Source organism: Ochotona curzoniae, unplaced genomic scaffold (genome assembly GCF_017591425.1).
Source record: "Ochotona curzoniae isolate NIBS_2020 unplaced genomic scaffold, NIBS_Ocur_1.0 contig_329, whole genome shotgun sequence".
NCBI lineage: Eukaryota > Metazoa > Chordata > Mammalia > Lagomorpha > Ochotonidae > Ochotona > Ochotona curzoniae.
Genome location: NW_024465793.1, coordinates 24,537 through 51,204, shown reverse-complemented (window position 1 = coordinate 51,204; position 26,668 = coordinate 24,537). Strand labels below are relative to the sequence as shown.

The 26,668-nt window shown below is 38.4% G+C and overlaps 1 long non-coding RNA gene and 1 pseudogene across 1 annotated transcript; both read right to left on the bottom strand.

Moving 5' to 3' along the window:
* Positions 1-5,925: 5,925 nt before the first annotated feature.
* On the bottom strand, positions 5,926-6,182 carry LOC121156182 (annotated as a pseudogene).
* A 5,589-nt stretch (positions 6,183-11,771) lies between these two features.
* On the bottom strand, positions 11,772-22,561 carry LOC121156181. Its single transcript, XR_005883820.1, has 3 exons — positions 22,338-22,561; positions 20,952-20,962; positions 11,772-11,799 (listed from the first exon to the last, which is right to left on the bottom strand). It is a non-coding gene; the product is annotated as an uncharacterized LOC121156181 (long non-coding RNA).
* Between the last annotated feature and the right edge of the window lie 4,107 nt (positions 22,562-26,668).

Below are 26,668 nucleotides of genomic sequence, written 5' to 3'. Positions count from 1 at the left end.
TCCCACAGATCCCCCCATTTAGGTTCCTTCTCTTACTTGTGTAATTCTACCATTATTCCAGCAGCCCATTCTCAATACCTTCTTCCCCCTAGTGATGCTTGGTGGGCCTGCACTGGTGGCCTCACCCCCTGCCTTTCCTATCAGGTTTTTTCACTTCATAAGGAATTTTGTATTTTAGTCCAGTTAGTTCCTCATTTGTCTTATTATGCCTCCGAGGAATTCTTACAACTATGGGAGTCCAATCCCACTTCCCTCTCCCGTTCAAAACGTGAGCCTATCACCGCCCTTACCATTTCTGTTCTGCTGGGACTTGGCGCTGTAGGCGCTGGCACCGGCATTTCCTCTCTCATTCTTTCCCAGAATCGGTATGCCGAGTTGCGTTCCACCATTGATGAAGATATACAACGTTTACAACAAGGCATTGATGATTTAACTGATTCTCTCTCCTCCCTAGCTGAGGTAGTGTTACAAAATCGCCGTGGCTTAGATCTATTGTTCTTACAGCAAGGAGGCCTATGCGCTGCTCTTAAAGAGGAATGTTGCTTTTATGTAGATAATACAGGTGTTGTAAAGGAGAGCATGAAAAAGATTCGCGAAGGTCTTAAAAAACAACAACTACAAAGGGAAAATGAGGAAAGCTGGTATAAAAATTGGTTTTCTTTGTCCCCCTGGCTCACTACCTTATTACCCACTATATTGGGGCCCCTAGTTGGATTATTGCTTTTGATCTCCTTTGGTCCCTGGACATTCACTAAACTCACTAACTTGGTAAAACAACAAATTGAAAATTTAGCTGCAAAACCCATTCAAGCATATTACCACCGCTTAGTTCTAGAAGATAGATTGCATTCAGAGAGCCCTGACTCGAGAAGTGAACCCCCACGTTGTAATGCGCGGCTCCAGTCTTCTGATCGGTTCGCCTAAGGTAATGTGGCCGTTTACGGTAGGGGCAGTGTTTTCCTGGCAGGGCTGTCATTAAAGGCAGCGTTGCCAGGGAATACATGCCCCAGCTATGAATTGTTACATGGCCCTTTTCTAGTAAGCGTGTAGCCAATGACAGGCACCTTTCTGATACCCCGCCAACCTAAGACAGGGAGCCCTGGATGACTGGCAGGGCTGCCCAAAGATGGGTAAGAGCTGAGGGTCCCTCAGAATGAACCTAAGACAGGCAGCGCTTATCTTGCCTCAACGAACCTTTTTTTTTCTTTCTTTTCGCCACTTTCATTGATATATAGAAAAGAGGGGGATGTCAGGAGCCATGTACTATAGCCACACTGAAGCCATTTTGAATATAGAACTATGGGCCAGTGGAAAATCCCCGGCTGGCTAGATGCTTGGGAAAGAAGTTATGAAACTAATCACACGCTTAGCTTCAATTGTTTGTAGCAAGTGTTTTAGAATGTGATTTATGCTGTACCTGCCGACATTTTGTTACTGATTACCTATGCTATTGTTGATATGCTGGTTACTATGGTTGATATGGTGGCTGCTCAAGAACAATCGGTCTGGAGACCATGGCTTGCGTCCTAGTTTCTCCCTTCCTCCCTGAGCCTTAGTTACTGAAGAATATAAAAACCCTCAACTAAAATCAATAAACTGACAGCTTGATCAGACATCCTGTCTTGCTGTCCGTTCTTTGTGTCTCTTGTCCGCCAATCTCTCCTAGGTGGTTGCGACCCCCGTTGACTGTCCTGCTGGACGGGACAGATTATATCTAGCAGCATGTTATTTAACTTCATGGCATTGTAAATTTCTATTTCTCTTCCTGAAGTTGACTTTTATTGCGACTTTTCATTTCAGGGGATGTACAGTAGCTGTGTAATGAAGACTATCATACCCAGATGTGAGGATACAATGCATTATGCATCTCTACTTCCAGACAAAGATGGACTCCCAATGAAACTGTTTGCTATATCATGACAGTAGGATGCTGGACTCTGCCACTGTCCATGCCTGCAGTAATGGACATATTACTGTGTATGAAAAACTATACTATAGTAACTATATAGTGATGGAGGAGAAAATCGGGGAGAGGCCTATGGAACTGTATCATAAAATGATAATAATAAAAAGAAGTAAAAATTAAATAAAACAATAACCTTGCATGTTTTAGGGAACTTATCCTGATTCTGGAGTGTAATGTATGCATGAATTTAAGCATCATAAGGATGTACTGAGTAATTGCATTATTCTAGACATGAGGCTAATTACTAAGGGTAAGATGCTGAGAAAGACAGATGATATTTCCTGCCTCACTTGATCTTACATTTGAGTTAGCAGTTGCAGAGTATTATAAAAATTGCTCTGTCGCTGTCCTGTAGCAGTGGACTTGGGGCATGGAGTCAATAATAACATGCATGGACTACGGACTGGTGGTCAACAGCTGAAGTTTATTAACAGCACCAGACTTTTTAAAAAAGGTTTTCATGGTCATGTAGGCACCCAGAGAGAAGGAGCTTGAACCATTTACATCTCCACAGCAAGGCAGAGTTGCCATAACACAACTTGTTTATATCTAAACCTATAAACCAGGTTTCCTGTTCATTCACCTCCATATCAATTGCTCCTGGCACCTTCAGGGGAGATGCAACTGGCTATGTCTCCCACAATAGCAAAGATTCTGAATGTCCTTCTACAGTGCTCCAGTAGGTAAAGTACAAATCACCGTAGGGTTCAAGTGTTCATTTATGAAGCAATAAGGGTTTGAGGGTTAGAAGTAGCTTTGAGGATTAGTCATTTGCACCTGCAGATTGGATTTGTAATTTAGGCTTTAACCTTTTGAACAGCAGTGCTGATGTGTAATTATTTAATCATAAAAAGGATGTAGTGTGAGGATCTGGTGGCTTTCAATTCCTGCGTATTTGGGGCTCAAACCATCAGACTTGCATCTACAATTGGGGTGGAATTTTCCCCCCAGTAGAGCTTCCTGCCTCCTTAAAAAAGCAATCATCCATGTTATTATTTTTTGCTCCATTCCCATGGGCCTGCACCTGTTAATGTGACTCTATCCAGTGTCACCTCATGCAGCTGCTGGCTCAGGACGTAATCACTATGATAATCTGTGTCCTCTGCTGTGAAATGGCAGTTGACGCACTCTCTTTGACATAGTATAAAGGACCTCTTCCCCTCAGGATTGAGTACAGCACTGGGAAAATCCTCTCACCCTGACAAGCAGTAAGAGAAAATCAGTTCAGGGAGAGGCAGCAATACAGAATCATAGACTTTAGGCTTTCCCTCCTATAAACTCTGGATAAATCAGAGAGTGCTAGAGTCAACTGCTATGTAAAAGGGGAGCTGGCAACCAATCCGTCATACCTTTTTCTCCCATTGTGGGATCCATCCTTCCCACCATTTTCATTTCTCTGTGGATGCTCATAAGTCCACAGGCTGCCTGCAAACTAAAGAACATCCTTATGTTCTTTGTAAAGTCTGGATCTGGAACTTTTAGGCTTTCTTTTCTCTTCTTTCACTTCTATTTTTGTCCTACTCCCACCAAAAAGAAGCAATGAATAAAACTCACAACACATTGGCTCAAAAGAAAGAATTGTGTCAAGTATTTTGTGAGGAGTCAGATTGGGTATTAGGCAGTTAGGGTATTCTGGGTCTGTGAATCATTTTTCTCAAATATAAAATGATATTTTCTCCACTATGTCTTAAATTCACTAGAGCACATTTCTCCCAAGAGACAAGTGCATAATGAACATATCAAGAACATGTTTCCCCCAAGAGATAAGGATGAAATCAACATATCAGTTCCCCACCTAAAGTGACCACCCAATTCCATCTCAGGGTAGTGTCAGACTGGTCTCTTTATCATTAGAATGAGACTGAGGAAGTGAACTGGTAACACCTTTTGGGGCCTTTTGTTCCAAAGCCAGGTATCATGGAAACCACGAATTTTCCTTTGTTTTTGGAGAAACTCCTTTGAAGCAAAATTTGAAACGATGCCAACACCCCCTGTGCACAGGTCTCTCCTTTCTTGAAGCTCCCTCCCGTTACTAGGATGGGAGCATCTTTTCTCCTTTCTTCTGATAAATCTTGCTTTAAAACTAAACTGTGTCCTCAAGAAAATGATTTTTTCCTGGGAGACAAAAATTGGAGTTGCTGCCGCATTTTGTGTCCAAAAGTCCTACATCAGTATAGGATTTAGAAAAAAAGAAAAAAGAAACTTCGCTCTTAAAAGGCAATACAAAGCTAGGTGATTTTTCTTCATGTATACATCAATACGAATTTATTCATTTTCATAATATGCCCAAGATTAAGTATTTCCAGCTTTCCTGATCAGCTTTTTCTGTTGGTTCAGAAGTGTGGCAGGTTTGGAGGTTAAGAAAGAGTACCTGTTTTCTGTTCAGTTTGGAGAGCTTCAGGAAACTATAAGGGAAGTCCATGAGCATAAAAGTAAAAAGATGGTTGGGGGAATGAGGAATGCGGAGTGTTAGTGGGAAATGAGCACAGGGCAGTCTTCACAAGGATTCATGGTAAAACAAAAATCAAAAAGCAAACCAAGTGTGACCAGAGAGCTACAAAGAAGGAAAGAGAACTTGAAGGCGAAGATCAGAAGAAAATGGAAAATTAGATCAGATAGACAGAGACCAATAAGGAAAGCTTAGAACAGACAGGAGGCAGTCAGCTTGGACTCCCATATACCTTTATTAGGTAGGACACAAAGATTAGTTACTCCTCATTATGGTACTAAAGATTTCTCTGCACATCCCTCCTAAAATGTTTTGCTCCTCAGTTGTTAACATATGGTATGTTTGATTTATAAGCCTATTTGAACTAACCTAAAATTCATGAAGTTCAGTAGGAATCACACTTGAAAACTATAAGCTGCTAAATATAACAATGAAAATAGACACAAGATAGCTGAACAGTACCCTATATCTTTTATAAGGTGTATAGCAGCCGGTTGTATAAAAACTACAATTGAAATGTCAGTGAAGCAGCCATAGGATTCGGTTAAGAACTTGCATTTTCTAACATATTGGTCACTCTATACCATGTCAATTAACTTCATGATGTTGTAAATTGTTGTTGAAGCTGGATAGTGGCTTTTCATTGGAGGGGATGATATTCTACCAGCTCTACTTTCAGACCAGGGATGGTCTCCCAGTGAAACTGTTAAATTTATCTGGACAATAAGATGCTGGACTCTATGTGGCCCATACCCACAGTGAAGGAATCATGATTGGATACAAACTGTACTACTGTAACAATATGGAGGAAATCAATTTGGGGGAGGGCTTTTTGGAGGGGTTGGGGGAACCCCAGAGCCTATGAAACTGTGTCATAAAACAAAATTTAAAAATTTTTAAAAAGGAAGAAAATGGGAAATTTGCAGTGTCTGAAGGAATTCTGAGTATGTCTGACAGTATACACTTGCTGATAAAGAGGTAAGGAAACAGGCTATTGAAGTCACATTGGTAAGACTCTAATACCATAAAGTTTCTTTGAAGGTTATTTTGTCACAACTCTCTAAAAAACTCTTTAAATGCAAATATCCTTTGATGGGATTCAACTGTAGAAATTATCTTGCATATATTTGGCCCTATAGAAACACCAGGTTTCTGTAATATTATGATGGGAATAAAACAGAAACAATCAATCTGTATCAATAGGAATTGTTAAAATACATGAAGACAAATTTATATAATACTATGTATGCAGTGAGTGAAATACATTTTTAGTGGCAAAGTGGAAAATAAAAAAAAAATGTTGGACAAAGTAATAGAATTATATATTGACTAAGATACTTCAGAAATTTCCTAGAAAATAAAGTTTAAAATGAGTTTATTTGGGCCAATGCCATGGTACAGATTTTGTTTTTCCAGGTTCATAATTTATTGTACAAATTGAATCACCAGACGTTGAGTTAATTAGCTTCTCCAGGCAGGAGGGCAGATGGGGAAATGATTTGTAATCCACTTATGTTGCTTTCACAGCTGGAATTTTTAGACCTTAAGCTGAAGTGCATAACCAGCAAAGCAATGCCTCCATATGTGGCTAGTACACAATTCATTCTGCCTGTGAGCCTGTAAGAGTTGAAACACTTTTTGATTTCAGTGAGCTGGAATTGGGCATCAGTTTCTGGACCTGCCATGATATCAATCTTCTTAGAGCTACCAACTCCTCAGCTGGTGTCCTTCAAGGCCTACCGAGAGCGAACTGGGCCCAGCCGGAAGCCATGGTACAGATTGAGCTTTCATCTGTCACGCTAGTGTCCCATGTGGGTACTGGTCCCAGTCCTAGCTTCCCCATTGCCAATCCAGCTCTTTGTGTATGGACTAGAAAAACAGCAGAGGATGGCCCAAATCCTTGGGTCCCTGCAACAACATTGGAAACCTAGAAAAAGTTTCTGGCTGTATATCTTTCCCTTTCTAGAAATCTGTCATTCAAAAAATAAAATTCTTTTAAACAATGAAATTATTTTGATGCAAAAATCAAAATTCATTCAATCCTTTTTGTGTAATATGCCTTATAACAAGCTTTTTAAAAGTCCCTAGTATGTATTTCAAGCTTTATTTTTTACTATTTATATATTTTATATTATTATATTTATGCTACAGTTCCATATGTACAGGGATTCCTCCCTCCACCCCTCCATAGCTTCCCCCAGTTTCCCCTTATATCATCACAATGACACAGTCCTTCAGCTACAACCTTAAGCCCTACATTCTGCTATTTCAATATATTGTGGCACTGTAGTTATAGACAATTGTATAGTCTAGTATGTTATTGTAAAGTTATATATCAAGTTTTCATTGGGATTCCTCCTTTTTTTTTTTATAAAGGAACAGATATGTATACTGCAATATATCTTCACTTCAGATATGCTAGTCTCCATTATATAGCTCACCTATAAAAATGTTTTTACATTTATTCACTAGTGTATTTTGTGAATTTTAAAGTTTAGTACAGAAAAAACTAATCTTTTAATTCCACTCTCATGGTGTTTTAAAGTAGCTGTATGTGTATGTGTGCATATGGAATTCTTGTAAAGGCCTGTAAGAAACTGTTAGAGACCTTGTTCTGGGAAACATAACAGAGAAGAAAGAGTAAGCAGTGTGGAGATATATTCATTGTGGAGATCTGTCCCTGAAAACCCAGATCACAATGCCTGAGGACTCTGAATCTTAACTCTTTTAGGCAGACTGAGAATGCTGCAAGGAGCATACTCCCTGCTGAGATTGCAGATAAACCTTGGGCTGGCTAACACATCTGGGGAGGTGTGAGGCATCTTCATTAACTCCCTGTTCCTTCAGTGATTGTGGCCTAAACATATCTGAGTACAAACAGTTCTGTTGGATTGTATTTCTAGTTAGATCTGTTTGTTTACCAGTGTGGATTCCTGTAACTGATGTTTACTTATCCAGCTGCTTGGAGCCTGGTGATTGTTTCCCCTGAGCCCTTGTAACCTATTGGTGGAGTAGTTTGATTACCATTGTTCCATTAACTTGTAACTTTTACCAACCTGCTTGTTCTGCAAAAATTGGTATAAGACCAGAAAAATTCAATAAATTGTGCATTCATTCATGTCGCCTGTGTACCTTGTATCCCAAAGTTCTTCTCGGTGTGGATGTCACACTTTAAGTTCCAGTCCCCATTAGAGGGACCACCAAGAAAGAGGTACTTTTAAGCTCTCCTGCAGGATTTTATACTAGGTTAAACCTTTCCTTTGATACACAAGGTATGTTATATGGTGGACAGATCAAATCCAATGTGCTCCACTACTAATTCATCTCCCTGTTAATGTGTGTGGGAAAACAGGGGAAGATGTACCAAGTGTTTGCATTGCTGCACTCATTTGGGCCCCTGGGACCAGTGGAGAGAGGATTTCTCTCTCCGCACTTTGTAGCTCTGACATACAAATGAAAATATTTTTAAGTGATGTAAGCTTTATAAAAGTCTAAAGAGAGAAAGGGAAAGAAAGAAATTTGCTGGTTCAATTTCCAGATGGTTCATCCAGAGCTTCATAATGGTTTGCCACAAAGGTCAATCAGTATCTTAACCAATAGGGCAAAGCTTCACTCCTCATTTTTTAGTTGAAAAATAATTTGTCTTAACATCATTCAAATATTTTCAAGAAGTAGAGTACCTAATTATAAAAAAAAAAACCCAAAAAACAACCTGAAATCAGAAAGTGCTTCCATTTTAGACTTAAAAGTTTGAGTTCAAGAAACAAAAGTATAACTAGTGGAAACATGTATGGGAAAAACTAGCTCACTAAACTGCTACTAGCAAAGCCAAACAAGCTTTTATATCAATTAAAATTTCTTAATAAAGCATAAAGTTGCATTCACATTACTCTGTCAACTTAATAAGTACACTTTCTGCAATAAAAACATAACCTTAAAGTTGAAAATATGCCCAATTGTAAGAATATGTGAAAAAACTCTTATTGTATGAATGCATATAATAGCAGATTAATAAAAACCCAATACCTTCACAATCTAGAATAAAATCAAAAGCAAAAATATCTCATAAGATTTATGTTTAAATGATCTTTATTTAAAAGTTGCAAGGAGGTCCACAGTGAGGCAAAAAAGACACTTAAGTAATAGATATTACTAAAGAGAATACTTGAGAGATGACAAAATTATATGGGCTGAGTGATTAAAAGTATTTTGAGATTTCCTTCTTGGCTGCAGATGTTCCAGAGCTGGTTAAAGATGGTGACAGAGAATACAGATGGCATTTCAGATATGGTGGGTGGAAAAAAATCCAGTGAAAAGAGAGAGACTAACGAGGATAATCTCTTTGTGCATACAATTCTCACTGCAGAAAGAAATAGGAAAAAAAGCTTTCTGTTTTGTTGTTTTAATTACAGATTGTGTAAACCACAGAATGAAAAAATAATTTCTAAGCAAATCTAAATAGAATCATACATTAATGTAAAACCTCAAGAATACTAAGAAAAATATAACACCCAAGCAAAAAAACATAATGTACTTATGCAGATAAAAATTTAACTCACATTAAAACAATGAAAAAGGATTGTTAAGAAGCACATAATACAGTAAATGCAATCATCTAGCACATAAGGCATGGCCAAAATACATACTTACACAAACAAACGATTATTTCAAAATAAATTCCTAATATATCCTAAAAAATATTTTCAGATAAATAGGTGCTAAAACCAAAATGGAGCAGACTAAAATAATTTAAGAAATTCATTATTCATTTCCCCAGTATCTACAAAAAACACTTGTTACTACTGCATAGATACTGGACCACAGGTTGATAATCAAATCAGTAAAAAAAAAAAAAAAAAAAAAAGTGAGTAAATATCCATATACTGAGGAGATGAAACAAAAAGCTAAAGGCTAAAAACTTGATGGAATAACTGCTACGAGTAATTCATAAAATACTTACAAAAAGACTAAGAAAAGTTTCAGGAGATGAACAAACTTAAACAAGAGGCAAACAAAAAATTTGATAGCATTTCAAATCACAAAGTTGAAGAAATAAAAAAAAAAATTTCACAGATTGAACCAGGGGATGAAAGACTTATTTTAGTCAAATAATATGGTCTGTAATTATGTCTCTCCCTTAAAAACAAATTCATCTAAAAAACAAAACAAACAAACAAACAAAAAAAACATTGCAACCCCTGGTGCCTCCTCCCTGTAGACCAGCCTTTCAGCTACAGAAAAATAAACCTACCAAAACCCTGATTTCCTACACAATTATTCCATGGCTTGTCCAATGATACAGTGGGTGAACATATCGATGCCATCACCTCTTAAGCCATGCCATCGCAGCCATGTGCACACTGATCCAAGCATCCAAGATCACCTCTGACCCTCATGCTCACTCTCATAATAATGCTTGTCCGTTAAATTGTACAACCGACAACAGCACCATAGAAACCCTATATTGTCACTGGATAACTGTATGCTTCCCACGCCAATAGACATCCTTTCCTGAGAGAATATCTTGTGAATGTTTTCATTCTCTTTCAAAAGTTCTTCCTGTTGTCCATTCACCATGGATACCCACATACCTAGATTGCCCAACTCCAGACAGTGCCACGAGGCTGTTGAAGGAAATGAGTGATGGGAAAACAGGAGTTTGGCTCGGGACATCTTAGCCAACTGCAAGTCGGACTGGCTGAAAGATGGGCAAACATTTGGCTGCATCCAAAAGTGTATCTGAAAATATCATGCCCCTCTGACACGACCTCCCCCACCCCCCCCCCCGACAAAACTCATTTTCCTTGGCCTTCCATTTCCAAAGCACGGGGAGAAATGACATCAGACAAGACAGTTCACGGGCTTTTGCCCAGCATTTCTCACACGACGACTCATTCTGCAGTCACCTGTGTCTTTGTGAATGGTGGGGGAGAAGAGTCAAGCAATCCATTTCCCCCAGCGCCACCCACCCCACAGCTTTCTGTTTGCTTGTTTGTTGTCTCAAGTTACCCACAAAAGCCAAAAGATGCAGGAATAATGAGGCCAAACACGATCGAGGCAGTCTTACAATCAGTAGCTTGGAACGCACAGGAGCTATACACGAAAGGCCATTTCACCTAGTCCTTTCCTGGACTATGGGAATGAGGATCATCTCCAGTAGCAGCCAGCATAACCGCTTTCTATGAACCACTACAGAGTGAGATCACACTCGTGTTAGTGCAAGAGGGCAAAAGGAAGCAAGTGAGTTTCTGAATCATGACTATACGTATGCAACTGTCCATCATTCGGATGATTCGCCTGAAGGTTGTCTATGGCCACCTGGCTCCCTTCCCAATTCTGAGAAGCCACGCTTCACTCACATGGCATTAGAGTCAGGTTTGGCTTTGGCTTTCCCTCTTATGACTAGACGAGTCACAGTTAAGTGAGCGTCTCCTTCACCTACAAAACTAGTGTTTCCACTTTGTAGCTTTCAAGGAAAAGAAAAGGAAAACAAAAAGCCCTGACAAAGCAAATCACATACCTCCAAAATGTGGCTTTAGTGGGCATATGCCAGGCATAAGTTTTGGCAGAAACGGGGTGGCAGGCACGGCGGGCAGAGTCCCTGTTGGGGGCCGAAAGTGAGGAGGCCCTATCCTCTGGCACGGATCTGGTGGTGCACTCGACCCTTTGGCATTTTGAGCCGTAGTGACTGCCTCCTGCCGATGGCATGGTTGTTTCCCCTCGCAGGGAACTGCTGATGCACTTAGACTGCAGGTCTGTAAACACAGTAACATAAATCGGTCAGCACCAACAATACAAAATGCAACATTTCTACACAAATATTAAGGGACATAATCCAAAGAAATCCCTAGTATGCAGACTAAGTGCTCCAGAGAAACATCAGATGGGTTTTAGCGATCACAACTGTGTGGTCAAAGAACAGAAAGCAGGTTTCGTCAACACAGCAATATTCTGGCTAAAAAAATGCATACACACAGGCCAGGACAACCACAATGTAGAGTACCTAGCACGCTGAGCCCGAGAAGGGAAAGAACAAGTGGGCAGCTGACTCCAGATGTGGCTGAGAACCAAACTGAAAAACTCAGGAAAGTAGACTCTCAAAACATGACGTCAAAATAGTCAAACGTAAATCCGAAAGGGAAATCAAATCCCTTCCTTCACTGGTGTACTCCCTGAGAGGTGTTGACTCAGGAAAGAAACAGATTTCTAGAGAAAATGAATTACTAGGGGCATGTCTGCTCTTCTGCAAAATGAAAAAAAAAAAAAAAGGAGAGATCAGAAAGCTCCCACGCACACATGGGTACAATTACACTGTCTGGACATACCTCCAGGTTTTCTTGGTCATGGTTTTGGTTCAATTCTTTGTCAGGAAATTGGTTTGGACCTAGACATTTTTAAAAAGAAAGAAAGGGAAAAAAGGAAACCATGAACATCGCGGGTCTTACCATTATGTTCTTGGGACATTTCTGGATCACAAGGGACACTGTGAGATCTCCCACATCCAGGGCGGTGCATAAGCCAGCTTGACACCTGCATCCTTAGCCATGACCACAAGAATTCCCCGAGGATGGGCCTGGCCCAATGGCCCAGGAGTTAAGGTCCTTGCCTTGCTCACGCTGGGATCTCATTTGGGCGCTGGTTCTAGTCCCTGCGTCCTTGCTTCCCATCCATCTCCCTGCCTGTGTGGCCCGAGAAAACAGTTGAGGACGGCCAAGAGCTTCTGGACTCTACACCCACGTAGACAGAACCAGTAGAGCCTCCTGCCTTCTGAATGTCTTAGCCCCGGTCATTGCAGCCTGCTGGGGAGTGAGTCATCAGACGGACGATCTTGATCTCTGTCTCTCCTGTCTGTATATGTGCCTTTCTAATGAAAATAAAATTAATTAAAAAAAAAAGTAAACACTGAGGCCGCTGCATCTCCTGCCTTGCCAACTTCTCTACAGCCAAATGAAGCTGAGGGTTCTCCATCTGGATCTTAACAACCCACCTGCTGCAGCAGCTTTGAGAAGTTGTCGAGAGAGTAGCATCTCTCTTCTTCCTCCTATTCTGTTCCTGCTTCCTCATTCTTCCTGCAATGAATACTGGCCAACCTTAGACCCCGCTGGGCAATACGTGTTCCTGGACTCTGCCATTGGGGACTGCTCAGTGTCCCAGGACATCCATTCTGACCTGCCTCCTGGGAATACAACTCTTTGATCCTTCCCTTGCTTTCTCGGCTTGGCACTCACACTGCAGCTTGCTTGGTGCTCAGACCTAAGGGTTAGTTCCCCGACCTCTCTGCATCCTCACTTGCTCAATCCCCTCCCGACTCACCAGACTCCACGATCCATCAGTTCCGACATTTGCCAACATCCTTGTCCTACAAGTCATTGTCATTTTGTACTTGAATGACACCGTGCTAAGCCTAGATCAATCTGAGGCTCACACATAACTTTACCTACACCTGAGCCCCTTGGACAGCCAGAAGAGGTGGAAAACTAAGAGCCCTCAAACTCCCCACCATGGGAAAACACACTCACTCACTCACAACAGCACACATCTATGACAACTGGAACCTCAACATTTCAACCTGATCATCTCCTTCAACGGACTGCCAGCTTCACAGTGCCAGACCTTCCATCTGTGACATGGAAGCAAGTTCCTCCTCAACACCTGACAACATCCATCCTCCTGAAATGCACCTACACTCGCTACATGGCCACTGAATGGTGAGAAGATTGTGAGATGGCACATTTTGAATGCACAAGGTATCAGATGCTTCATATCCATTAAGTACAGTCTTCACCAACATACTAATGGCCACCATGGGGAGCACTGGTTGCTGCTCTGTTTTCTCATCCCACTCCCTGCTTCCAAATCAGGAAAACCAGCAGAGGCGGGCCCAAGCCCATTGCACCCTGCAGACACACAGCAACTTGGAAGATACTCCTGGCTCCCACCACCAGAACGACCCAGACTTGGCCGTGGTTTTTCTGGAGTTGGGCAGAGGATGCAAGCTCTCTTCTCACTTCTTTTCACTGTGTGACTCTACTTCCTCTCCCCTAAACATCAACTACTCTCCAGAAAGGAAACAAACAAACAATCTGAAGAATCCAGAGACACAACTCCAGTCCACTCACCCCTGATGTCCTCTGTCTGTAGACCTACCTTTCAGATACAGAAAAATAAACCTTACTGAAATCCCGATTTCATATACAATTATACCATGTTTTGTCCAGCAATACAGATTTTGAAGACGCTGTTGTAATGCCACCATCCCTTGTTTTTATGATTTCTGCTTCACCTGGTTGACCTCACACTCTGCTCTCTGCTCAGGTTACTTGGAAATTAGTGGAAATTGCATCAAATGCACCTGCCCTGGCCCTTCCTGTGCAAAACACCAACAGGTCTTTGCCCCTGGCTTCACCCTGCCGTACAACGTGGCATCGCAGCCATGAGTGGACTGACCCAAGGGATCTAAGATCAATTCTGTCTCATGCTCACTGTAATACTGCCGTTCAGTTAAATCAATCACCAGCAACACATAATATAAAAGAAATATTTGCACCGGATATAACGAAGCACTTCAGTTGCAATAGACAGCCTTTCCTGAGGGAGTCATTCACCAACATTTTCTTTGTTTTTTGAAAGTTTTACCTTCTGTTGATACCCCATGAATAACTACATAGATTGCCTAACTTCAGACAGTGGCCATAAGATTGTTGAAGAAATTGTGTAATGGGAAAACAGTATTTCAAGACATCTCACTTAAATACAGTTAGGAATTGGTGAAAAATTAGTGGACACTTAGACATATTGTGATTTTTATATTTTGAGTTCTGAATATTAGTTTAAAACATTTCACACTATTTTCAATTCATCACTTGAATAAATCCTTAAACCTCACACTGTATAGCATTTGGAGTGCTTTTTTCCTCTTTAATCTTTGAATTTGGGTGACCAGTAGAGCCTGGCCTTTCCTTTTTACATGCACCTCTTTGCTAAAGTAAGAGATGCTTCTTTCTCCTAACTTCATAGCGGCTATGATTGTTGTTGCCAATTTTAGGGACAAACATTTTTTTTTCTCTGTTATCTTACCTAGCTTTGTATAAAATTTATAACTCTTTTCTTAAAAGGTAAAATAAGAATTAACTACATTTAAATATGTTAAACCTTGTCTCACATCTTTGTTTATTTCTGTCACATAAAAACTGAATTTTCATGATACTATCCCTGCTGGTAGTTTGATTAAATATTAATATAAATAATACATGCATGTATATGTTCATCTCTGAAAATGTATTTAACTGTGAATTACATAAATAGATTTGCATAATCAATATATCTCAATACTTGTATTGCATGTCTACTCTCACAGCTTGCAAGCAATAAGTGTAAGCTACTGATGAATTCTATAGCTAACAACAATAGTACTGATAGCCTAAGTTGAATTTTCTGGTAATAAACTGCATACCTGGTTGAGCAATCTCCATTCTCTGTTCCTTTTCCAGACATTTTTTTTTTTGCTACATCTTTTTAATTATACTGCACTATGTGACAATTTAACAGGCTCTGGGATTCCCCCCAATCCCTCGACATACCCTTCCCCCATGGTGGATTCCTCCACCTTCTTGCAGCATTTCAGTTCAAAATCAGTCAAGACTCTTTCATTGCATATACCAAGCATAGAGTCCAGCATCTTACTATCCATATAAATTCAACAGTTTCTTGGGGAGACCATCTCTCTTCAGAACATAGAGCTGGTAGAATATCATCCCGATCAATTAGAAGCCACAACATAACATCAACAACAATTAACAACATTACTGAATTAATTGACAAGGTGTTGAGTACTCAATATGTTAGAAAATGCTGGTTCTTATCCATATCCTGTGACTACTTCATTGAAATTTCTATTTTAGTTTATATACAGCTGGCTTTTATATACCTTAAAATGGCTATAGGGTACTATTCAGCTGTCCCGTGTTTATTTTCATTTTAGTATTTAGTAGTTTATACTGTTGAAGCATAATTTTGCTGAACTTGGCAGATTTTAGGATAGTCCAAACTGGCTTATGATTCTAACAAGGCATATGTCAACAGTTGAGGTACAGAACAGTTTTAGGAGGGGTGTGCAGAGTAATCTTCAGTACCTTAGTGAGGAGTAACTAATCTTTATGTCCTACCTATTAAGGTATATGTGAGTGCAAGCTATTTCCTGCCTGGTTCTGAGCTTTCCTTGTTGTTCTCTGAATATCTATTCTAATTATTTTGTATGTTTGTTTTTGGGGAGCTCCGGAGCAACCCTGATGGTCATTGCAAGAGAGGGTGGGGGCCCGGAGCGATGGTGCAGTGATTAAGGTCCTCGCCTTGCACGCCCCGGAATCCCATATGGGCACTGGTTCCCACCCCAGCGGCCCCCACTTCCCATCCAGCTCCCTGCCTGTGGCCCGGGAAAGCAGTCGAGGACAGCCCAAGGCTTTGGGGTCCTGCACCCACGTGGGAGACCCAGAAGAAGCTCCTGGCTTTGGATCGGCATAGCATAGGCCATTGCGCTCACTTGGGGAGTGAATCATCCCATGGAAGATCTTCTTCTCTGTCTCTCCTCTCTGTATATCTGCCTTTCCAATAAAAATAAAATAAATCTTTAAAAAAAAGAGAGAGAGAGGGTGGGGATTCAAAGATGGAACTGAGCAAGGACCAGAGAGAGCTCCTCTCCCAAGTCCCAAAGGAAGTTTACTGTTCTGTTCCTGTAGACTGCTTGGGGGGTCCTGGCTGTTGTTCTGATGACCGTGGATCCTGTGAGGAAGGATTTGGTCTTCTTCCATCCCATGTGGTAGATCCAAGTGGGGGCGGATGACCTTCGAGTTGTTGGCCTCCAAACGCACACTAATTACCCGTGGTCTCCTTGGCAGTTGGGATGTAGTCCTTGGTGCCCATACTAATAGTCCTTGGTGAGGATCTAGGAGTCTCCAGGGTTGGGATACAAGCTTCCCCCTGTCTACTTGTTCCACTCTTGTGTTACCCCTGCTCTGTGCATATGAGCTCTTGTTAACAGGTTGTCAGGATTGCTCTTCATTTCCTCTATATGTCTTTGCCCACAAAAGCCACGAATAGCTAGAACCATCCTGAAGAATAGAAAGTTAACATGGGGAATCACAGTTCTGGACCTCTGGACATATTATCGGCAGTGGTTATCAAAACAGCATGGTACTGGCACAAAGATATAAAGGAGGATCAATGGAGCAGAATAGAAACAACAGAAGGAAACCCACGCAGATACAGCCAAATAATCTTTGACAAAAACACAAGACGACAATCCAGGCAAATGCGAAGATCTCTTCAATAAATGCTGCTGGAACAACTGGTTAATAGTCTGCAGAAACCAGAAGATAGACCCACATCTCTCACCATACACTAAGATCAAATCTAAATGGTTAAAAGACCTAAACCTACATCCAGAACCCTTCAAACTTTTGGAAGAAAATGTTGGAAAAACCCTGTAAGATTTAGGTGTAGGCTCTGACTTCCTAAAAAGGACACCAAAAGCACTAGCAATTAAGGCCAAGATAAACAAATGGGGCTTCATCAAACTAAGAAGCTCCTGTACAGCAAGGGAAACAGTCAACAAAGTAAAAAAGCAACCCACAGAATGGGAGATTTTTGCTACACTACATAGGTGATAGGGGGCTAATCTCCAGAATATCCAAAGAACTCCAGAACAATCAAAACACCAAAACAAACAAACCACTCAAGAAACGGGCAGATGTTTCACAAAGGAACAAACCCAGATGCCAACAATTTAACAGGCAGTCAATATCAGAAAAGTTTCTGTCAAAATTGGGGGATTTGTCATAGTTTGGTTTTCCTCTCTCAATAGAAATCATAGGGTCCAAAGTATGATCTCAGTTTTTTGAGCCTTAATAAAGGAAAAAAACAATAATAGTAATAAGTGTTTACTTCTCTTTCTATATATATATATAAACATGTATGCATTTTAAAAAAATTTATGTGAAGAAAAAATATTTATAATTATGGGAATTATTTTGACATTGTTTTTATGACCACAGAAAATATTGTATTTTAATTTCCATCACACATTCAAAAATAAAAGCAACACAATAAATCCATGCTTAACTAAGATATAAAGATTATTAATATTTTTTCAATTAGACAAAATAATGTATCTCATTTATCAAATTGTATTATCCTAAATATCTGTTTTTTGTTTTTTTATTTGTTTTTACAATGGAAGCCTGACATTAAAATGTTCATCTATTTTAGCACCTCTTTTAAGAAATCAAAATTAATTTGACCATTTCTTTATTAAATTCTACAAAACAATATAAGTGTTCTTTATGTAGTTTGTATTAATCTGTTTGAAGCAATATATGGTTCCTGTTATAAAGTTAGGTCAATTGACTTGCATGTGAGGAGATCAACTATTCCTCATGGATGTGCTGTATTAAATGAACCACATCATTTTTGTAAGTCATTCATTTTTCTAGTTTGCTTATTAAAAGATAAAACCTGAGAAAGTAGAAAATGTGCAGAAGTCTGAAGTGAGGCATAGTTCCAAATAAGAACAGATTCAAAGGATTTTTCTCTAATGTGTCTACTCAGAGGACTAAAGCTGCAAATCAACTAGCTACCAAGTAAAAATTACAACTTCAAAAATCCTGAAAGAATAAGTTTGTTATTCAGATCAAAAACCTTTACACACACGGATTCATAGCTCCTTCCAAGGTGGTCATGCATTGTGGTCCCAATGTGCAAGAGGACTGTAAAGTGGGAAGAACTAATAGAAGTAAACTGAAGATGGAGAAAGATGATATAACAGTTAATGGGCAAAAGGCAAATATCCAAGAACATCAAAGACACTGATTTTCACATATTCTGAAGTAATTCCAAAGGAAGTGGTGCATGGATATTTAGAATTGCAGCGTTAACAGGAACATGCACAAATTACAGACTCTTCAGATAAGTCATATCTGTTAAGATCACCAAGAAAAGGTGGGCACATTTCAATGTGAACAATGTCATTATGTCTAATGGAACAGAGAATCAGAACTGAAATCCTAAGACTGTGATTATGAGTAAGTCTGTAACTTCTAATTTTCTCACATGTCAAGGGAAAATGTTACATTACTGTCACTGAACAATGAAGAATATATGGCAAAATATCAAAAGAAGAAAGCTCAAGGTACAGATTGTTTTAAAGGCACTAGAGCCTTTATAAAGAAGGTAGGAAACCGAAAAAATAGCATCTACTGCTTACACTCTAGGTAGCTATGAAAATGCAGAGCAGACAATTTTGGTTTCCAAAATATCAAATGATTTCAGTCTCTAAATCCTGTCTATAAGAGGAATTCATAATTACTTAACTCTAAAAGAGTTAATTTTATTTTGTGATTTGCTATAATAAAAATATCATGATTACAATGTGGAAATTGGTTTTCTGAAATTTTATATTCTAATAATGATTCATCAAATGATGATTTTATTAGATTATTTGTTGCTCTATTATGTTTTCTCCATAAAATTTATTACATAGTATAACAAATTGCTTTCTAACAGCAAAATTATGGATCAAAAAATTTTAAAAATGTACTATAGTATAACCTCTAATAAAAATATGTATATGTGCAATATATATATATAAGAGAAAAATAAATATGTGTATATATTTGATGTCATACAGCTCTTTTTCCAAAGGTAACTAACTCACAGTAAGTGTAAGGAATCTGTGTTTTCCAGATGTGTATTTTAAAGATCATTTTAAGAATGGGATGAAAATACAAAGCATGCCAGCATGATGGCTCAATTGGCTCCAATCTCCCCTTTGATGTGCTGGGATTCCACATAAGCACTAGTTCTTTCATAGCTTCATTTAGCTATACCACAAAGTTGGAATCCCATTTCCACAATTACCATTGAGTTATGCTACTGCCATTTTAAAGGTTAATGTATGTTCTGACCATTAACTAACATTACTTGTGTTACTACCAGACAGAATTGAATCAAACTTTGTTCAATAAAATAATTACTATACTGAAGTTAACATAGAGGTTAAGCAAAATAGGCTGGATATAGTTCAGAGTGGTAGGAAGTTTTAGGGGACAAGCAGTTTGATTTTGTTTAGTTTTTAATGGCAGCATGCTTTTATATGTTTCAGTTGATGTAGGTTGCAACATGGAAGCACAGCTGGGCCATTTATGAAGTGCTTCTGATTTGCAAAATAGAAAACACAAAATACACTCTAAGGCAAGAGAAACTACTTTTGATTCATCAGTGAATATTCAATTTATACACACAAATTACGCAATTTTTCTGTAAACAACCAAAAGGTCTACCATTTTGCAAACTACTCTGAAATAATGGTTATCCTTCCAAAGCTAAAATTCAATAATAAAAATCAAACTTAAACACCACAAAAATAACAATTCTTAAACATGCAATATTTCATGAAGTGTGACTGACATAAGTCATTTACAACAGATTGAAACATTATTTACCCTCCCCAGGACTTTTTCATTAGATTCAAATAAAAACTTATTCAATGTGGTTTCCCCTTTCTAATCTTGTTGCTACTTCAAATTTGTAATAATTTGATATTTTAAAAATATATAAAAGGACTAATTTTAATGAAATTTGTCTCCCCAAAGTGAAATTTGTAACTTGTTAAGGTTACTAAAATGTGATTCTATATAAGTATAAATTTATTTTCAATGCCGCAGAAATTGAGTTAAGCCCCATATTTTAATTACTTACTAAAATATTCTGAGATAATTAAATGTGCTAACTCAAGAAGGAATGGATAAAGACATAAAATACATCTTACAATAGTAACATAAAATATATCTTATAATAGTCCTCTCTTGCTTTAATTATTGCAGCCATGCTTAGATTAAGCTTTTCTACCTTTTAAATAGTAAAAAGCCAACTATTTTAATTCTCATTATGATAAATACCTTATGAAAATTCAAGCATCTAATTCAATATGCATGAAAATTTAATATGCATCTAATATATAAACAAGTGAATGCTTTTCCATTTAAGCACTCCTTGATTCATATCCAAAAACTTGTAATACCTAACATGTCAAGAATTTGGCTTTTAAAGGTCAAAACACTGAACATTTATCATCCTCCAAAGCCCCACTGAGAAAGGAAGGCAGAAATACTTTCCGTTAGTGTGATTGAAATAAAACCTCAAACCTTGTAGTTCTAAGGAGAGCTTAGAACAGACCTTTCATAGTTCCAGAATCTAAAATATTTCTAAATAATCAAATTAATTTATAGTAACATAAATTAACAATCAGAAATATAAAAATTTAACATGCATTTTATATCAGGGGTTGATTCTTTCATAGTGCCAGCATCTAAAATATTTCTAAATAACCACTTTAATTTCTAGTAACATAAATTGACAATCAGAATATATAAAGATCTAACATGTATTTTGTAACAGGGGTTGAGAAAACTAGTGTACCTCTGTCAAAGGTTTTATCTGGAATTTCAAGCACGTAAGGATCTTTTTGTAAAGTTTCCAACTCACCTTCAGATAAACTGCAAATAGAAAAAAGCAGCTCTCAGTTACTTTTCCAAGAGAAACCACCCACACTTCAAGAAAATTACCACTGCCATAAAGTAGCTACTCTAACTAACTCAATATCATTATAGAAGCAGGTCTTCTAGGATGATTCTGACCAAAACACTCTTTCATATCTCCCAGTATTTATCCTGGGAATACCAATATTTGTTGCTGAAGAATAGTGTGTTCTACTGAAGCTTGGAATTGCTTTTTTGCCACTTCAAAATGAGACTACCATGAATACTGTGACACAGAGCCAAATTTTTGAAATGGAAGAGCTTATCAAAGTCAACCGATCCCACTCTATCATTTTGCAACTGAGCAAGTTGTTTAAATGAAGTATAAAAAATGACAAGTGCCAGGATTAAAACACAAACTTTATGGGTCTGGGAAATGTAAGCTTTTCATTATAATTTGATCACAATGGTAATTTATCTTTTAAATCAGCAATTCTGCAAAATCTTCCTACTACTTTATTACTTAAACATTTTATATTACAAATGTAACTTCTAAAACAATCTTCTTAGTTCTTGATCATCAGAGCTGAAACAAATATTACAAATTCAATTGCTGAGAGTAGAAAAACAAGCAAGAATGCTGAATACTCAGCACACTATGGTAAGAAATCAATTCTAGGAAGACAAAGACCATTCTCACAGTATACTTATTTGCTCCCTTCTATTGTACATCATATGTTTATTCTCTCATCCAGCTTAATATTGCAAAACAATGTCAATTTATGCAGAAAATGAGGACTTGAGATAACATGATTGCTCTTCACATATTTATCAAAAGATGGTGATATTTGGAGCATAACTGTGTCAGAGCTTCATCCTTTATATTTCATCCTTCTGACTCCAGCAACTCTTGCTTGAAAACCTAATTTTTTTTCTATACATGTCTGTGCTGCATCTCCAGCAAGACAGTGTGAGTTTCACTTCAACATGGGTTCCAGTGGGGGCTTGGAGTGGTATGTGCAACTTCAGGTTCCATGTGCAGAGAGGCATTGCTACAAGGGAGTCACTTGACTGAGAAGTGAACAGATCTAATCACATCAGTGGGGGGAAAAATGTGGTTTCCACATCAGTAACCTGACACAAGCTGCTGATTCAGGACCACATCAATATGAAAATGTGAAAAACAAAATTTAATACAGATATATCACAAAGTTTCTTCCAAGTAATAGTTCAGGAACCTAAGTATTTCAGCTGGAAAAACACTAGTAGATACTTCACAATGAAATATGCCAGGTTCACTGGAAAACTTGCTACAAGTCCTTATGACAGAATTATCCAATTAATAAAATAACAATACAATAAACTTTTAAAATATTAATACTAAAATACTCACATTGGCACATCAGAAGTCATTTCTTTCTTTAGGTCATTGAGGCTTCTTTTAGCCATATAAGCATCCCACTTAAAAACAACAAAATATTATTAAAATATCTATGCAAATTTAAATGAAAATAAGCAGAAATATCACAGTGACAGCAGAAATATATCAGCCAATGCACATATAATTTTAACCAATTCTAAGAAAAACACATTGAATTTAAGAAATTATTGAAAAAATAAATGAGTTTCAGGTAAGCAAATACCTGCCAAGAAATGGTGCTCTCTATGTAAGATCAAGAATAGTTTGATTGGCCAAGTAATAAGCTAAGGGCTATATAAAAGGATGCAAGCTTCAAGCAAAGAAAAAAGACTTAGAGTCCTAGAGCTTGGAAAGTTTGGTCAGTTACCTCAAGGCAATCATCTCTAGAGAAAACAAACTGCAATTCAGTGAAATCATAAAGGTTTAAAACACTTTCACAGCTTGCTGGTAAAGAACACACTTTTATATAGAGGATATGATCAATGTCTGTTGGACTTCAATGATGCTAACAGAATTCTGTACATCATATTACATTTGTATTGATAAAAGGCTAAAACTCAAAGTATGTTACTCTTAGCAAACTCAAATTACATGCATTTTTGTGGGAGGTAGCAATGTCCAAAAAAAAAATTTACTAGCTTTTCATATAAACGTAGGTACTATCACTTGGTCTATAATTTTCTACAAGTTAAAAGTTAACAACATAAAAAAATAGTATGCAGCTTTTCACAAATAAAAAGAAATATAATATCAAAATATAATACTAAACATATTATCTAAAATTTAAGTACATGCTAAAAAGAGCAATGGCCAAAGAATAGGTCACATAAATATTTACAAAAGTGATACCTTACTTATTTGTAGGCCTTGCTTTCAAAAAATAGTGCATGTGTAAAAACTTTTCCAGTATGTAATGCTGTCATCAATTTTTACTAAAGAATTATACCAAAAATTTAAGGAAAATACATAATTTATTAAACTATTAACAATGTGGAAACACATTGTTTCAAAATGCTTTACTGTATTTGAACACATTTGCTTGTTAAATAGAAGACAACATTTAATAACAGGTAATAAGCTAGTAATATTAAGGATATATATGAAAAATAATTCTATACAAACTAATGGCAAATTCTTGAGATTATTTATTTTATTATGAAAGACAAGGAGTAAGAGTTTTTTTTTTCCATAAATTTATTCACTCCTCATCGGCCACACAGCCAGAGACAGAATGGGCTAAAGAAGAACCCAGGATTCAATCTGGGTCTCCCACATTGGTGTCAGGGACCAAGTTCTTCAACCATCAGCTGCTCTAGCCTAAGGTGCACATTAGCAGGAAGCTGGATAAGAAGCGGAGGAGCCTGGACTTAAATCAGGCAGCCCAACTGAGGACCAGGTATCCTAAGCAGCATCTTTACTGCCACATGAACTGCCCACCTACTTCTGAGTCTACAGCTTATTCTCAAAGGTTAAGACAAATTTCAGCCAATGACTATGTTATACTCCAAAACACTGTGTTCAAACACTGAGCACTCACACCTATAAAGCCTTCTAAGAGGTCTGCTAAGGAAACAGGGACATTCACTCACTAATGGAACTTGAAACTCTCTCAGGGTAAAGACACAAAGAATGATCACAGTAAGGGCTGTTGTTGGGCCTTGAAGGCAAACTGCCATTAAAAACTGCCATGTCCCACTCTAGAATACTTGGGTTCAATTTATGGCTCTGTCTCCTTGTCCTGTATTCCTGATCATGCACTCTGAAGCAGTGGCAATAGATTAAGCATTTGGATCCTTAGCCATCTACATGAGAGATGTGGACTGAATTCCAACTTTCAGCTTCAGCCACAGCCCAGCCACAATCATTGTAGGTTCTCAGGACAAAAGCAGTTATCTGCAGGGCTGTTTGTCTCTTTCTCCTTTTTCTTCTCTCCCTGGCAATTCTTACTCAAATAACATTTTTAAGATTCATTTATCTTTTTTTAAAAAAGATTTATTTATTTTTATTGAAAAGTCAGATATACAGAGAGGAAGAGAGATAGAGAGGAAGATCTTCTATCCAATGATTCACTTCCTGAGAGACCACAATGGCCGGTGCTGTGCCAGTCTGAAGCCAGGAGCCAGGAACTTCCTCCAGGTCTCCCACGTGCATGCAGGAAGGCAAAGCTTTGGCCCATCCTAGACTTCCTTCCCAGGCCACAAGCAGTGAGCTGGATGGGAAGTAGAGCTGGAGGGATTAGAACTGGTGCACATATGGCATCCTGGCACATTCAAGGTGAGGACTTTAGCCACTAGGCTACTGCGCCAGGCCCAAGATTCATTTATCTTTATTGGAAGGAGTGAATGAGTGCACAGAAGAGAGAAATTTCTTCCCCAACTGTCCACATTTGCCTAAGCTGAGCTCATCCAAAGCCACGAGTCAGGAGTCACCTTCAACTCTCCCACATGGGTGTATAATTCTAAGGATTTTCGACTTATTCCCTTGTTATCCCTGGCCACAAGAAGAGAGCTAGATAAGAAGTATAAGAAGCAGGTCATTAGCCATCACCGTTATGGAATCGTGGTTCATGATGATGAGAATTTACTCAATGGTTATATCCCTGGGCCCCCAAATAACTTTAAAACATTTTCTCTCTCTCTCTCTCTCTCTCTCTCTCTCTCTCTCTCTCTCTCACACACACACACACACACACACATACACGAATATTACTCAGGCAGGCAAAAAAAGTATTAAACATCTTTCACAACAAAATGCATGCAAATGGAGAACATTCAGGTTTAACAATCAGTTTCCAAAGGAAACGTCATCACTTTATGGGGTAACTAATCTCGGGGGTCTTCTGTTCAGCAGGTCCTGAGATCACTGAAGGGTGAGGTCACAGTGATCCTCGGCAGCAGAAACAATGGAGACAAACTGATAGTAGGGGATGTCGGTTTATTTGAAAGAAGCTACACGCTTACAAAGGGTAGGAAAAGGAGCAGGCAGAAAGGTGGTCCTGACAGTACTTCCACCCAACCACGATACTGTGACAGGCTACTAGATATGTCTGTCTCTTTGAACCCTCCAAGAAAGTTGAAGGTCAGGAAGCACAGAAAGCTGGCTGTGTCTCAGGGCAAACTCCTTACCTGCTGAAAAGCAGGATGAATGTAATGTTTGACTTCCTAGAGTTGTTTATAACGGAAGTCCTAGCACAGTTCATTAAAGGGGCAGAGAAGAGAGACTGGGATGCAGCTCATCATTCTTGCTGCAGGTCCAGTGAACCGGCCAACTTGGGGTCTCAGCCAACGACATGGTGTGCCATGTGCCTATGGCCTCCAGCATGGGCTTAGCAGGCAGAGATCCAGAGGCAATATCCCACAAACATACAAAATAACAGAAGTAATAATACATCTGTGAACAAATATTTATTGTCTTTGTCTAAACTACTCATGAACAGTAATTTTTCTACTTTATATATATTCAATTATTTATTTAAGGAAAGGAAAATCTTGCCCCTTTAAAGAAAATGAAGAAAAAGTTGAAAGAAAAATAAAGGGTGAACAATGTAGGAAAGAAGGTAAAGGGGAACTTTATCATGTTCTTAAGATCATATATTTGAAAAACTTGAAATATGTTACTATGTAGAAGATAAAAATTTTGAAAACATTTTAAAATGATCACAGCACTTCTGCCCACACATTCAGTCCCCAACTGTCCACAATTGCCTAAGATGAGCTCATCCAATAAAAATAAATAAATCCTTAAAAAAGGGTACCATCTGATGGAAGGTTAATTGTCTCCATCCCTCCCTCCACCTGTCAATTCAGTATATAAACATTACAAAGTTTTCAAAAAGTGTGTGTGCATGTATATATGCGTGTATGCACATGTGTTGGTATATGTGTGTATATATGTGTAAGAGTGCTAAAAAAGTCTATCCAATGAAAGTGAAATTGAGGATGACTTTATGGCACCTTTCTGCATCATCTGAACATTGGTTATTATAATAGTTATTTATGTGAGGACATTAACAAATGAGCTCGAGACCTCTGCTTTATCTCCAAATCTAACAACTGGTGTAACTGGGTCAGGAGAACGTAAACAAATAGATACCACTCTCATGCTACTATGCTCCACTCGGAGATGCCTAACATCTACAAATCTTCACAGTAACAACAATGGTAACACCAGACTCTACGTGTGCCTAATCATGTCAAACACTTGACAAGCATCCATATATTACTTAATCGTCACAATAAATCAAGAAATAAGTACTATTAGTATCTCTACTTTAGAGATAAGTAAGGTAGATAAGATAGGTAATA